General features: G+C 39.6%; 1 protein-coding gene across 1 annotated transcript in view; it reads left to right on the top strand.

Moving 5' to 3' along the window:
- The first annotated feature begins 6 nt into the window (after window positions 1-6).
- ME1 (malic enzyme 1) overlaps window positions 7-12892 on the top strand; it is a 184510-nt gene continuing 171624 nt past the window's right edge. Inside the window, exon 1 of the mRNA XM_024757451.1 lies at window positions 7-49. The gene's annotated coding sequence lies outside the window, so the exon portion shown is untranslated. The remainder of the gene's footprint in view (window positions 50-12892) is intronic.

The raw sequence follows: 12892 nt of genomic DNA, 5'->3' as shown, positions 1-12892 counted from the left end.
CACCCCCCAGCGCGGCTACGCCGTGACCCGGAGCCCCCATCTCAACAAGGTAAGCCCGCCGGCCCCACCTCGGTCTCGGTCAAGGTCACGGGCAGGCCCCCCGGCGGCGCAGCGGACGCCGCTTAGCCCTTCCGCCCGCGCCCCCGGGATACCGCCCCCCGGAGCGCCCCCCGAGAGCCTGGGCGCGGGGCGAACGGAGGGGCCGCCCGTGGGGGTCGGTCCCCGGGAGCGTGATGGGAAGGGGTGTTGTGGCTCCGCGCCTGGGCATCTTGTTCGGGGAACGGAGGGGACGTAACTTGTTTAAATACCGCTTGGCTTCTCCGAAAGCGGGAGCCGAGGCAAAGAAAGTAGTGGCAGCGAAGTGCGTGACTGGAGTGTGCCTGTGAAGGTAGCAGGTGGGCTGCCAGCTCGGCCTCGATGTGCCACGCACGTACGGGGCGCACTCAGGGTGCTCATCACTGGAGGCTGCCGTGCGGCGAGGTGGCCCTACGGCCCCAGCTCGGCTAGAAACGCGTTCTGAGTGGGGTCACGTGAGCAACCGGAAAGTCAAGGCCTCTCGGTTTCTGGAGGGACGCGGTCGAGAGGCTGGGAATTCGTGGTGGGTGGCTTCTGCCTCGGGGGCCCTGGCGTGGCCCGGCGCAGAATCCCTGCCCCAGACGTGGGACTGTGGGTAAAGCCGTTCCTATGTCTTTGAACCTGGGCTGGAAAAATTATTTTTTTTTTAAGACTTCTCCTCTTTTTTTATGAAAAGGGGAATACAGTGCAAGAGACCCTTTTTCAGATCCTCTTAACATTTCATTTTTCTTCACTGGTGATGTAAACACCTAAGATTTCTCTCAAATGGAAAACACCTCGGAGTGTATCAGTTTGCTGCCGAGATACTTAGCAGTCACATTTATTTTATCGCCAGGATTTGTCTCTGAATTGTTCTTTTGTTTAAGGGTGTGCTTTTTGACATTTCCTTTAGTACATGGAAAATGCCATCAATCAGCACAGAGGCCTGTTGGGTCATTTGGGGCTCTCTACCAGAGGCTTCTTTTCATCAAGAACTGGACCTCCGCGTCCCCCTCCCCCAACATGGTGCCGGTGATTTGTTAATCATTATTAATGGCTTAAAGACTTGTGACTTCTTTGATTTAACAAACTATAGCTCCTGTGAGTTCTTTTTGATTTTTGTGATGACAGGCAACTTTTACTTATCTATGATTATTCAGTATTTTTGGTCATAAAGCATTATGAAATTTTAAATATTTCCTACCTATATTTTCCTCTGATTTTAATTGCTAGTTTGATTTTATACTTCCTTTTTATTATTCTGCAGGTTGGGGCCTATTTGCAGTAGGAAAAAAAGGGAAAATTGGATGTGACAAAACAATATATGACTTTCAGGTGTACCTGCCTGCTGTAATTTATGACCAAATAATGGGTTGCCCCTTAAAAAGAACCACGTGAGTGGTATAACCTGTTTGAATTTCCTCCAGTCAGGGGCCAGGGTGTCTGTTTCAAGGGGTTGATGGAATAGGCAATCCCTGAGCAAGAGTCATTATGCCTTTACTGTTTACATCAAGAATTTAATAAGAGTCCTGTACCACAGTGTTCACTGCAGCACAATTTACAATAACCAGGACATGGAAGCAACCTAAGTGTCCATCATCGGATGAATGGATAAAGAAGATGTGGCACATATATACAATGGAATATTACTCAGCCATAAAAAGAAACGAAATTGAGTTATTTGTAGTGAGGTGGATGGACCTAGAATCTGTCATATGGAGTGAAGCAAGTCAGAAAGAGAAAAACAAATACCGTAGGCTAACACACACACACACACACACACACACACACATATGGAATCTTAAAAAAAAAAAAAGGTTCTGCAGAATCTAGGGGCAAGGACAGGAATAAAGACAGACACAGAGAATGGACTTGAGGACATGGGGAGGGGGAAGGGTAAGCTGGGACGAAGTGAGAGAGTGGCATGGACATATATACACTACCAAATGTAAAATAGCTAGTAGGAAGCAGCTGCATGGCACAGGGAGATCAGCAGGGTGCTTTGCAACCACCTACAGGGGTGGGATAAGGAGTATACTTAGGCATATAGCTGATTCACTTTGTTATACAGCAGAAACTAACACAGCACGGTAAAGCAATTATACTCCAGTAAAGATGTTAAAAAAAGAAAAGAATTTATGCTCTTGAAATCCTTTTAACTCCTGTTCACGAGTAAGGGTTAATTTCCACTTAAGAATAATAATATCACAGAGATCTTCCACCAAAGGCATTAAGGTGTGGTATTTAATGTGTTAAGAACACGTGTTTTGACTTTGTAACTGAACTTTATTATCTGCATAGTATCAAATTGGATTTAAAATCCAGGTGGCCAGCTTTGGAGTGATTAATGGAATAAGCTTTACTCTTCTTGTTCAGTTCTAAGACAGTTCTGTGGTACCTCATGGAAGTCACAGAACATCCTCATATGTACCACTGAAACTATAGTTGTGGGATCTTCTTGATGGGCGCTGCTCTGAAGACCTCTGGGCCTTTAAGATTTCCAGTAGCCCAGAAATTTTTCTTGATTTTTGTGGTAACCTTGGCTGCAAAGAAACTAGTAGATCTTTCCCCCATAACCCCCCAGCCTGTCACCTGGCTACACTGAGCCTTCTTCAGCCACTGTCACACAGACCCTTCATCACCTTACCTTTGGGTAGCTGGCACAGTTTTCCTGGTTTTATTTTCAGTGTTATAGCCTGTCCTACGTGTAGGTGTGAAAGAAATACCTTCATCAATTAGCATTTTATTCATGTTGCTCTTCTGTTATCCAAGTATTTTTAGTATGATATTATTTCCTATTACATTGAATGTAAAATCAATCTGTCAGTTAGGTCTACTGCCTTCTCCACATTTATCTCATTAGGTCCCCAATTTAGCCTTCCACTTAAAATATATTTGCTGAATGTCTTACTTAGTACTTGCCTTTTTGTCTGTGCATTCCTACAATGAAAATGTCATTAGTTGATTTAATAGTGATCTCTTTGGGGAAGACTTTCCTAATTATTTTAGTCCTATTAACATTACTTAACACCTCTGTTTTTTATGTATTCAGTTGTAACATATCATTTGGTATTTACTGCATTGTATTTTTTTCTTATTTGATTTAGATTGCCATAGTAATCATAATCCTTAGTACATAATTTTGCTCATCTAACATTAAATAAATGTTTATTTAATGGAGAAATGAGCCATGTTAAAACATTCTTTTTTTTGGTCTTCCAAACAGAGCTCAGCTTTTAAAGCAGGTAGCTTTTAAAGTGGTAGTTTGAGCGTTATTCTAAGACATTTCTCCTCTTTAATGTAATTTCTTGTAAGTAAATTCACATTGAAGTCTAAAACTCAGTTGACTCCATATACCATTGCACTGTATAATGGCATATAGTCAGAAAAGGTGGAATTTGGTTTAAGCCTGACCATGAAATTTTAATTATTTGCTGGATAAGCTTTGGGAGGTGCTTAATCTTGGTACAGATTGAGGTAAACAGTAGATGTGATCTGAATTAAAAAATAATTTAAGGGAATTCCCTGGCGGTCCAGTGGTTAGGACTGTGCTTTCAGTGCCGAGAGCCTGGGTTCAGTTCCTCGTCCCTTGTTGGGGAACTAAGATCCCCCAAGCTGTGCGGCACAGCCAAAAATAAAAATAATAATAATAAAATAAAGAATTTTAAAAACGTTAGAGAAATAGAATCTTTCTTCATTTGTAATAATTCATGTCTGGTTCTTACTGTTTGTATACTCAAGTATATCGGCCTCTCTTGCTGCAGAGCACAGGCTCCATACGCGCAGAGCTCAGTATTTGTAGCTCACGGGCCCAGCTGCTCCGTGGCACGTGGGATCTTCCCAGACCAGGGCTTGAACCCATGTCCCCTGCATTGGCAGGCAGACTCTCAACCACTGCGCCACCAGGGAAGCCCTGCAGGTAGGATTTCATCATAGCATTTGGAGAAGCATTTCTACGTCACACTTATGAGATTCAGTATCTTTCTGTTCACAGCCCAAATCACTTGTTCTTTTGTGTGTGTGTGTGTAGTACGCGGGCCTCTCACTGCTGTGGCCTCTCCGGCCGCGGAGCACAGGCTCCGGACGCGCGGGCCCAGCCGCTCTGCGGCATGTGGGAATCTTCCTGGATCGGGGCACGAACCCGTGTCCCCTGCATCGGCAGGCGGACTCTCAACCACTGCGCCACCAGGGAAGCCCAGCTTATTAACTTTTAAATGTGAGAAATGAGCTTCTGGGCAAGTGCTTTTGTAGATGTTTGTCTTGATATGTCAAGACCTAATGAGCTGAATGTGTTGTAGGGAAAAAAAGAGAGAAACAAGGCTGATGACTATGAAGGAAAGTTACTTTAAACCCCCTCTTTTTCTTCAGTGTAAACTATACCAGAATGAATCATTCAAAAAGTTTTCACCTAGTACAGTTCTCTGGAGTGGCCTCAGCAATATGATAAACTGATATATTATTTAACGTGGAATCCCACTGATGTGAACCCATTGTAATGAAGTGTTCAGCCATACACCTCCATATTTGTCTATTGCCTTGGTAATGCAGGATAGTACAAAACCAAACAATGCGGTGCTCTAATGGGTAGAAAGATGAATTTGATTTGAGAACTGGTGGTGTGGAGTACAGAAAATGTTGAAGGGAGGAATAGGTTTGAGATTTTTCATTTTGTGTTCTGATGTCCTTCAGACTTTCGGGCAAGTGTGGAAAATGCGAAATAATGGAATGAACCCTCTTAAGACTTTGTGTCTAGAAGAAATGAGTCCAAGTCACAATTCTTTTCATTAGCAGTTGTGAGATTTTGAGTGAGATTTTCTTAACTGGCTTCGGTTATTTTCTTTATAAAATAGAAGGATGATTTCATTTATTTATCTCTTTCAAATTTTAACAAATATTCAGAATCCACTATATGCTAGGTAATATTCTGGGTGCAGGGGATATAGCAATGAATAAGATTCCTGCTTTGAATGTACTTACATTTCCATTTGAAATATGATTTGTTTTACCTCTTCCCTCAGATATTAAAGAGTGCATATTAGTTTTTTCTGACATATATTATAAAACAGGTTTTTTATTACTACAACTAATTATTGATATGATAATATTTTTATATAGAGAATCTGAACTCATAGCTGGAACGGTTATGAAGTACTTATTTTTTATGTACTTTTTACCCCCTTCTCTCTTGAATTTTTGATTTAACAAATCAAACATGATTGTGTGACCTATTAAATTTATGAGTGTCATAGTAAAAAATAAAACTATACTTTCTCTCTGGGAGAGACAGATGGACATTTTACTCTCAGATTCATATAAGTGAGCCTGACTGAGATCACATGTCCTTTGCAGTCTTTCATAGATTTTCACAGAATGCCAGGTGTAGGTTAAAAAATGTCTTTGTGAAGAAAAAGAACAAGGAAAGCTTTTTGCTTCTCAGTACTCTGCTCAAAGTGTGTGAAGGCTTGGAAGTGTGAAAGAAAGGTAGAGGTATGCCCTGGGGAGTTAAAATTGCTGAGGTGAGAGCAGTGAAATGCAAAGATACGGAATTTAAAAGTTCCAGTGGTGTGAAACCAGCCTTTAATCTATTTGACTTTGGAAGTAATCAGTTACTCTGACAAAACAGGTATATGGACCGTTTTCCAATGGCTTTCAAAACTGACATGACCAAATACTGTTACAGACTTCAAGTGGCCTGATTTGGTCTATTCATTACGTCATTATTTATTTTATGTTACTGAGCCAACTCAACAAACTTGTTGATAGTGTGTGGACCCAGAATTGATCAGCAGACATGTTACAATTCAGTAGGACTAAGCTGGGAATGTTTCTAAGCTAAATTATTAAGAAATTTTCTTAAGCATGGGGCCTAAATATAAAGTTTGGTTGTTTGTATTCTTAAAGTGCTATTTAAAATATTTTATGGCTTATATATTAATTTTACCTGTCTGTAGCTTCGTGTATGTAATATAGTACACTATAAAACAAAGGATTAATGTTGCCTTAAATGAATTTAGAGAATTTAAAACATCAGTATTTTTCCTCAGGCCCTGAAGATATATCTAAGTTAGCCATCAACTAAACTGGTTTCAGATACTTGAGGTCTTTGGGATTAAAGACAGGGGAGAGACACTATGCCTTTAAATTTCTGTAGTTTAATCTGGTAGTTTGGGAAGTCAATATAGTAATTGATGATGTTCTCTAAAACATGGAAATGTAACTATTAGAGTTTCTATGCTAATAAACAAACCCTAGACCTAAAACACTAATTTTTTTTTTTAAATAAGTATTGGTTGAGTAAGAACATCAGCAAAAGTACTTTCATGTTCACAGGAACATGGTTCTATGAATTACATCAGGAATACATTATGAGTAGTTAAATTCTAAACTGTCTCACTAAGACCTGACGATCTGGAGACTGAAGGAGGCCTAAGACTCCATTAAAATATTAAGGCTGGGCTTCCCTGGTGGTGCAGTGGTTGAGAGTCTGCCTGCCGATGCAGGGGACATGGGTTCGTGCCCCGGTCCGGGAGGATCCCACATGCCGCGGAGCGGCTGTGCCTGTGAGCCATGGCCGCTGAGCCTGTGCGTCCGGAGCCTGTGCTCTGCAACGAGAGAGGCCACAACAGTGAGAAGCCTGCGTACTAAAAAAAAAAAAAAAAAAAAAAATTAAGGCTGAACCCCTTAAGCTTGCAATATATTAAAATACATTTAAAACATCTATTCAGAGTCCTCTAAGATATTTAAAAATTTTTTTGATTGTGAGACATTGTATATATACATACATAATATATGTGTAAACACATTGTTGTGGGCTGAATTGTGTCCTCCCCAAAATCATATGTTGAAGTTCTAACCCCAGTCTCTCTGTATTTAACCATATTTGGAGATAAGGCCTTTCAAGAGGTAATTAAATTAAAATCAGGTCTTTAGGGTGGGCCCTAATCCAATATGACTGATGTCCTTATAAGAAGAGGAGATCAGGACACATACACAGGAAAGTCAGTGTGAAGACAGTGGGAGAAGATAGGCATCTACAAGTCAATGAGAGAAACCTTGGAGTGTAAGCAGCCCTGCCCACAGACATCTTGACTGTGAGAAAATGAATTTTGTTGTTTTAGCCACCCAGTGTGGTACTTTGTTATGGCACCTTTAGCAAACTAACACATTTATGTAATTGAAACAATTTTATAATACAATACTTGCTGTGTATAGCACACTCTAGTACTATCCCATTTCAATTTTTTAAAAATGTTGGTTGTGATTCATTAATGAATTACAATCCATTTAATCCATTTTAAAATTCGAGTTAAAAAAAAATCTGCTCTGTTGCTTAAGTAGTGCATTTATGTGCCTGGGAGGATTATTGCAGAGTGACTTACTGTTCTGTGTCTTAGTGTTGTATATGAAGTTTGAGTTTGTCTTGGCAGTACTGGCCCATCCTCCTTTTGTTTTTCCATCTACCTGTCCAAACTGAGGTATGTCTTAAACCAATAGTCTTGAAACTATGAGAATGTTATTGTTGTAACTAATATTGGCAGGTCTGGTTAGTAAGCCAGTGTCCTTACTTATGTACCCAGAGCCAATAAGAAATTGAAACTTGGTTAGTGAGCATTTTTATGGGCCTTTAAACTTTTTACTTAGTCAAAATCTTGCTTATATTTAATTTTTACATATGTTAACTATATCATAATAATATGACAGAATTGAGAGCAATCAAATTAGTCATGAATAAATATGAGTGAAGATTAACTCTAATAAAATTATTTTCAGATTGTTTCACAAAGTACAGGCAAGCTATGCTGAATATGAGAAATACATTGAGAACAAAATGTTACAGAAAGGCTAAAAATAAAGATATGAGAAAGTACGAACAGCAAGAAATCAGGGTTATCCTGACATCAGACAATGTAGACATCATGTCAAAAAGCATTAAACGATCAGGACTTCCTTGGTTGCGCAGCGATTAAGAATCCGCCTGCCAGTGCAGGGGTACCGGCTTCGAGCCCTGGTCTGGGAAGATCCCACATGCCACGGAGCAACTAAGCCCGTGCACCACAACTACTGAGCCTGCATTCAAGAGCCCGCGAGCCACAACTACTGAGTCTGTGTGCCACAACTACGGAAGCCCGTGTGCCTAGACTAGGCCTGTGCTCCACGAGAGAAGCCACCACAATGTGAAGCCTGCGCACCACAAGGAAGAGTAGCCCCTGCTCACCTCAGTTAGAGAAAGTCTGCGTACAGCAATGAAGACCCAACGCAGCCAGGAATACATAAGTAAATAAATAAATTTATTTTAAAAAAAGAAAAAGCATTAAATGAGACAAAATACATAATGCTGAAAGGTACAATTCTGAATGAAGTTATACATGTAATGAATGTCTATGCACCAGATAACACAGCAGGTACCTTCATAAAAAAGACAGTATAGGAAATGCAAAGAGAAATAAAAAAGATACTAACGCTAGAAGACTTCAACTAATCTCTCTTAGTGCAGGACACATCATAGGGGGGAAAAACTGTTTCCGTACAGTAATTTCTTTCTCACATTTCTTGGGAAATTTATGTTTTTCCAAATCATGAGAATATTCAGTTGAGAAATTGGGAAAATAAGAAAGTTTAGTAAGTAACAGAGATATTACTGATTAGAAAGACCTAATGACAAAAGGAAGAGCTAGAAATTGTACTTGTAGAGTCAGAGGTTAAGGTTGACATTTCATGGATCTTCACAGCAGTAATGGTCTATCTAATTAGTCAGTTTTGCTTGTAGCCATTGCCAGTTTCTGACCATATCTGTCTTGTAGTTTCTGTGTTTAGACCATTCACACTTCATGTAATTATTCATGTTTGGATTTCTGTCCAGAATTTTATTATTAGGTGTCTGTTTGTTCTCTCTGTTGTTTATTCTTCTGTTTCTCCTTTCCTGTCTTCTTGTGTATTATTTGAATATTTTTATTATTCCCTTGTAATTTCTCTATTGAGTTTTTTAAGTAAATTTATTTATGTATATATTTTAGGCTGTGTTGAGTCTTCGTTGCTGCGTGTGGGCTTTCTCTAGTTGCGGTGAGCAGGGGATTCTCTTGTGGAGCATGGGCTCTAGGCGTGTGGGCTTCAGTAGTTGTGGCACGTGGGCTCAGTAGTTGTGGCTCACGGGCTCTAGAGCACAGGCTCAGTAGTTGTGGCATACGGGCTTAGTTGCTCTGCAGCATGTGGGATCTTCCTGGACCAGGTCTCCAACCCGTGTCCCCTGCATTGGCAGGCAGATTCTTAACCACTGTGCCACCAGCAAAGTCCTCTATTGAGTTTTTGACAATATCTCTTTGTGTAGTCTTTTTTATTAGTTGCTATGGAAATTATGATATACATAACTTTTCACAATCTACTTAAAATGAACATTTTGCCACTTAATTGGAGTGTAGAAATCCTACCATCATATCGGTCTCACTATGTTCCTCTGTTTATGTTGTAGGTGTTATGTGTTTTACATCCACTTACATCTTCATATGTGTATTACATAGTATTTTAAAAATTGAGATATAATTGACAATTGATACAGTTTCAGGTGTAAAACACAATGATTCAGTATTTGTATATATTGTGAAATGATCACAATAGGTCTAGTTAACATCCATCATTGTACGTAGTTGCAAAAATTTTTTTCTTGTGATGAGAACTTTTAAGATCTACTCTCTTAGCATCCCAATATGCAATACAGTGTTATTAACCACAGTCACCATGCTGTACATTACATCCCCAGGACTTACTTATTTTATAGCTGGAAGTTTGTACCTTTTGACCCCCTTCACTCATTTTGCCCATTCCTTATTCCCTACCCCTGGCAACCACCAATCTGTTCTCTGGATCTGTGAGCTCGTCTCTCTTTATTTTGTTGTGTTTTGTTTTTTGATTTCACATATAAGTGAGATCATACAGTATTTGTCTTCTCTGTCTGCCTTACTTCACTTTAGCATAATGCCCTCAAGGTCCATCCAGCTTACTGCAAATGGCAAGATTTCTTTCTTTTTATGGCTGAATAATATTCCATTGTAAATATTTACACCACGCTTTCTTTATCCATTCATCCATTGATGGACACTTAGGTTGTTTCTCTATCTTGGCTATCGTAAATAATGCCGCAGTGAACATGCGGTGCATATATCCTTTTGAGTTAGTGTTTTGTGTTCTTGAGATAAATACCAAGAAGTGGAGTTTCTGCATATGGTAGCTGTATTTTTAAATTGGAGAAGAACCTCCATACTGTTTTCCATAGTGGCTGCACCAATTTCACTTGTACTAACAGTGCACAAGGATTCACTTTTTTCCACATCCCTGCCGACACTTGTTATTTCTTGTCTTTTTGATAATAGCCATTCTAACAGGTGTGAGGTGATATCTCATTGTGGTTTTGATTTGCATTTTCCTGATGATTAGCGATGTTGAGCACTCTCCTGTGTGCCTGTTGTCCATCTGTATGTCTTCTTTGGAAAAATGTCCGTTCAGATCTTCTGCCTGTTATTTTTTCTTTTTTAATCAGATTCTTTGTTTTTTTGCTTTGATTTGTATGAAAAATTTTTTTGATGTGATAATGTAATGTTTATAACTTTTGATTTTAATTGTGATACATGTTTTAAAGACTTTAAGAGGGAAAGGACAATCTTTTATAGTTACTGAGATATTTAATGTTCCTGTTACTCTTCTTTTATTCCTGATATTTCAAGTTTTCCTTAGGTATCATTTCCCTTCCACTTAAAGGATTTCCTTTAGCATTTCTTTTAGAGCATTTTGCTGGAGACCAGTTGTCCTCTTTTTCCTTCCTCTGAGAATGGCTTTATTTCATTTTCATTTCTGAAGGATATTTTCTATTTTCTTTTGAATTTTTTTTATACAGCAGGTTCTTATTAGTCATCCATTTTATACACATCAGTGTATACATGTCCATCCCAGTCTCCCAATTCATCACACCACCACTACCACCACCTCACCACTTTACCCCCTTGATGTGCATACGTTTGTTCTCTACATCTGTGCCTCAATTTCTGCCCTGCAAACTGGTTCATCTGTACCATTTTTCTAGATTCCACATATATGTGTTCATATACAATATTTGTTTTTCTCTTTCTGACTTACTTCACTCTGTATGACAGTCTCTAGATCCATCCAGGTCTCTTCAAATGACCCAATTTCATTCCTTTTTATGGCTGAGTAATATTCCATTGTATATATGTACCATATCTTCTTTATCCATTCGTATGTCGATGGGAATTTAGGTTGCTTCCATGACCTGGCTATTGTAAGTAGTGCTGCAGTGAACATTGGGGTGCATGTGTCCTTTTGAATTATGGTTTTCTCTGGGTATATGCCTGGTGGTGGGATTGCTGGATCATACGGTAATTCAATTTTTGTTTTTTTAAGGAACCTCCATACTGTTCTCCACAGTGGTTGTAACAATTTACATTCCCACCAACAGTGCAAGAGGGTTCCCTTTTCTCCACACCCTCTCCAGCATTTGTTGTTTGTAGATTTTCTGATGATGCCCATTCTAACTGGTGTGAGGTGATATCTCATTGTAGTTTTGATTTGCATTTCTGTAATAGTTAGTGATGTTGAGCAGCTTTTCATGTGCTTCTTGGCCATCTGTATGTCTTCTTTGGAAAAATGTCTATTTAGGTCTTCTGCCCATTTTTGGATTGGGTTGTTTGTTTTTTTATTATTGAGCTGCCTGAGCTGCTTATATATTTTGAGATTAATCGTTTGTCCATTGATTCATTTGCAAATATTTTCTCCCATTCTGAGGGTTGTCTTTTTGTCTTGTTTGTAGTTTCCTTTGCTGTGAAAAAAATGTGGAATAATAGTGGTGAGAGTGGACATCCTTGTCTTGTTCCTGATCTTAGAGAAAATGCTTTCTGTTTTTCACCATTGAGAATGAGGTTTGCTGTGGGTTTGTCCTATATGGCCTTTATTATGTTGAGGTAGTTTCCCTCAATGCCCACTTTCTGGAGAGTTTTTAGCATAAATGGGTGTTGAATTTTTCCAAAAGCTTTTTCTGCATCTGCTGAGATGATCATATGGTCTTTCTTCTTCAATTTGTTAATATGGTGTATCACAGTGATTGAATTGCATATATTGAAGAATCCTTGCATCCCTGGGATAAATCCCACCTGATCATGGTGTATGATCCTTTTAAAGTGTTGCTGGATTCTGTTTGCTAGTATTTTGTTGAGGATTTTTGCATCTATATTCATGAGTGATATTGTTCTATAATTTTCTTTTTTTGTAGTATCTTTGTCTGGTTTTGGTATCAGGGTGATAGATGGTGGCCTCATAGAATGAGTTTAGGAGTGTTCCTTCCTCTGCAATTTTTGGGAAGAGTTTGAGAAGCATGGGTATTAGCTCTTCTCTAAATGTTTGATAGAATTCACCTGTGAAGCCATCTGGTCCTGGACTTCTGTTTGTTGGAAGATTTTTTTTTTCTTTTTTTTTTTGCGGTATGCGGGCCTCTCACTGTTGTGGCCTCTCCCATTGCGGAGCACAGACTCCGGATGCACAGGCTCAACAGCCATGGTTCACGGGCCTAGCCACTCCGCGGCATGTGGGATCTTCCCGGACCAGGGCACGAACCCGTGTCCCCTGCATTGGCAGGCGAACTCTCAACCACTGCACCATCAGGGAAGCCCTGTTGGAAGATTTTTTAATCACAGTTTCAATTTCATTATTTTTGATTGGTCTGTTCATATTTTCTTTGTCTTCCTGGGTCAGTCTTGGAAGGTTATCCCTTTCTAAGAATTTGTCCATTTCTTCCAGGTTGTCCATTTTGTTGGCATAGAGTTGCTTGTAGGAGTCT

This window comes from Neophocaena asiaeorientalis, unplaced genomic scaffold, assembly GCF_003031525.2.
Source record: "Neophocaena asiaeorientalis asiaeorientalis breed wild unplaced genomic scaffold, Neophocaena_asiaeorientalis_V1.1 scaffold253, whole genome shotgun sequence".
NCBI lineage: Eukaryota > Metazoa > Chordata > Mammalia > Artiodactyla > Phocoenidae > Neophocaena > Neophocaena asiaeorientalis.
Note: the sequence above shows the minus strand (reverse complement) of the source record. Positions and strands in the feature narration are given on the sequence as shown.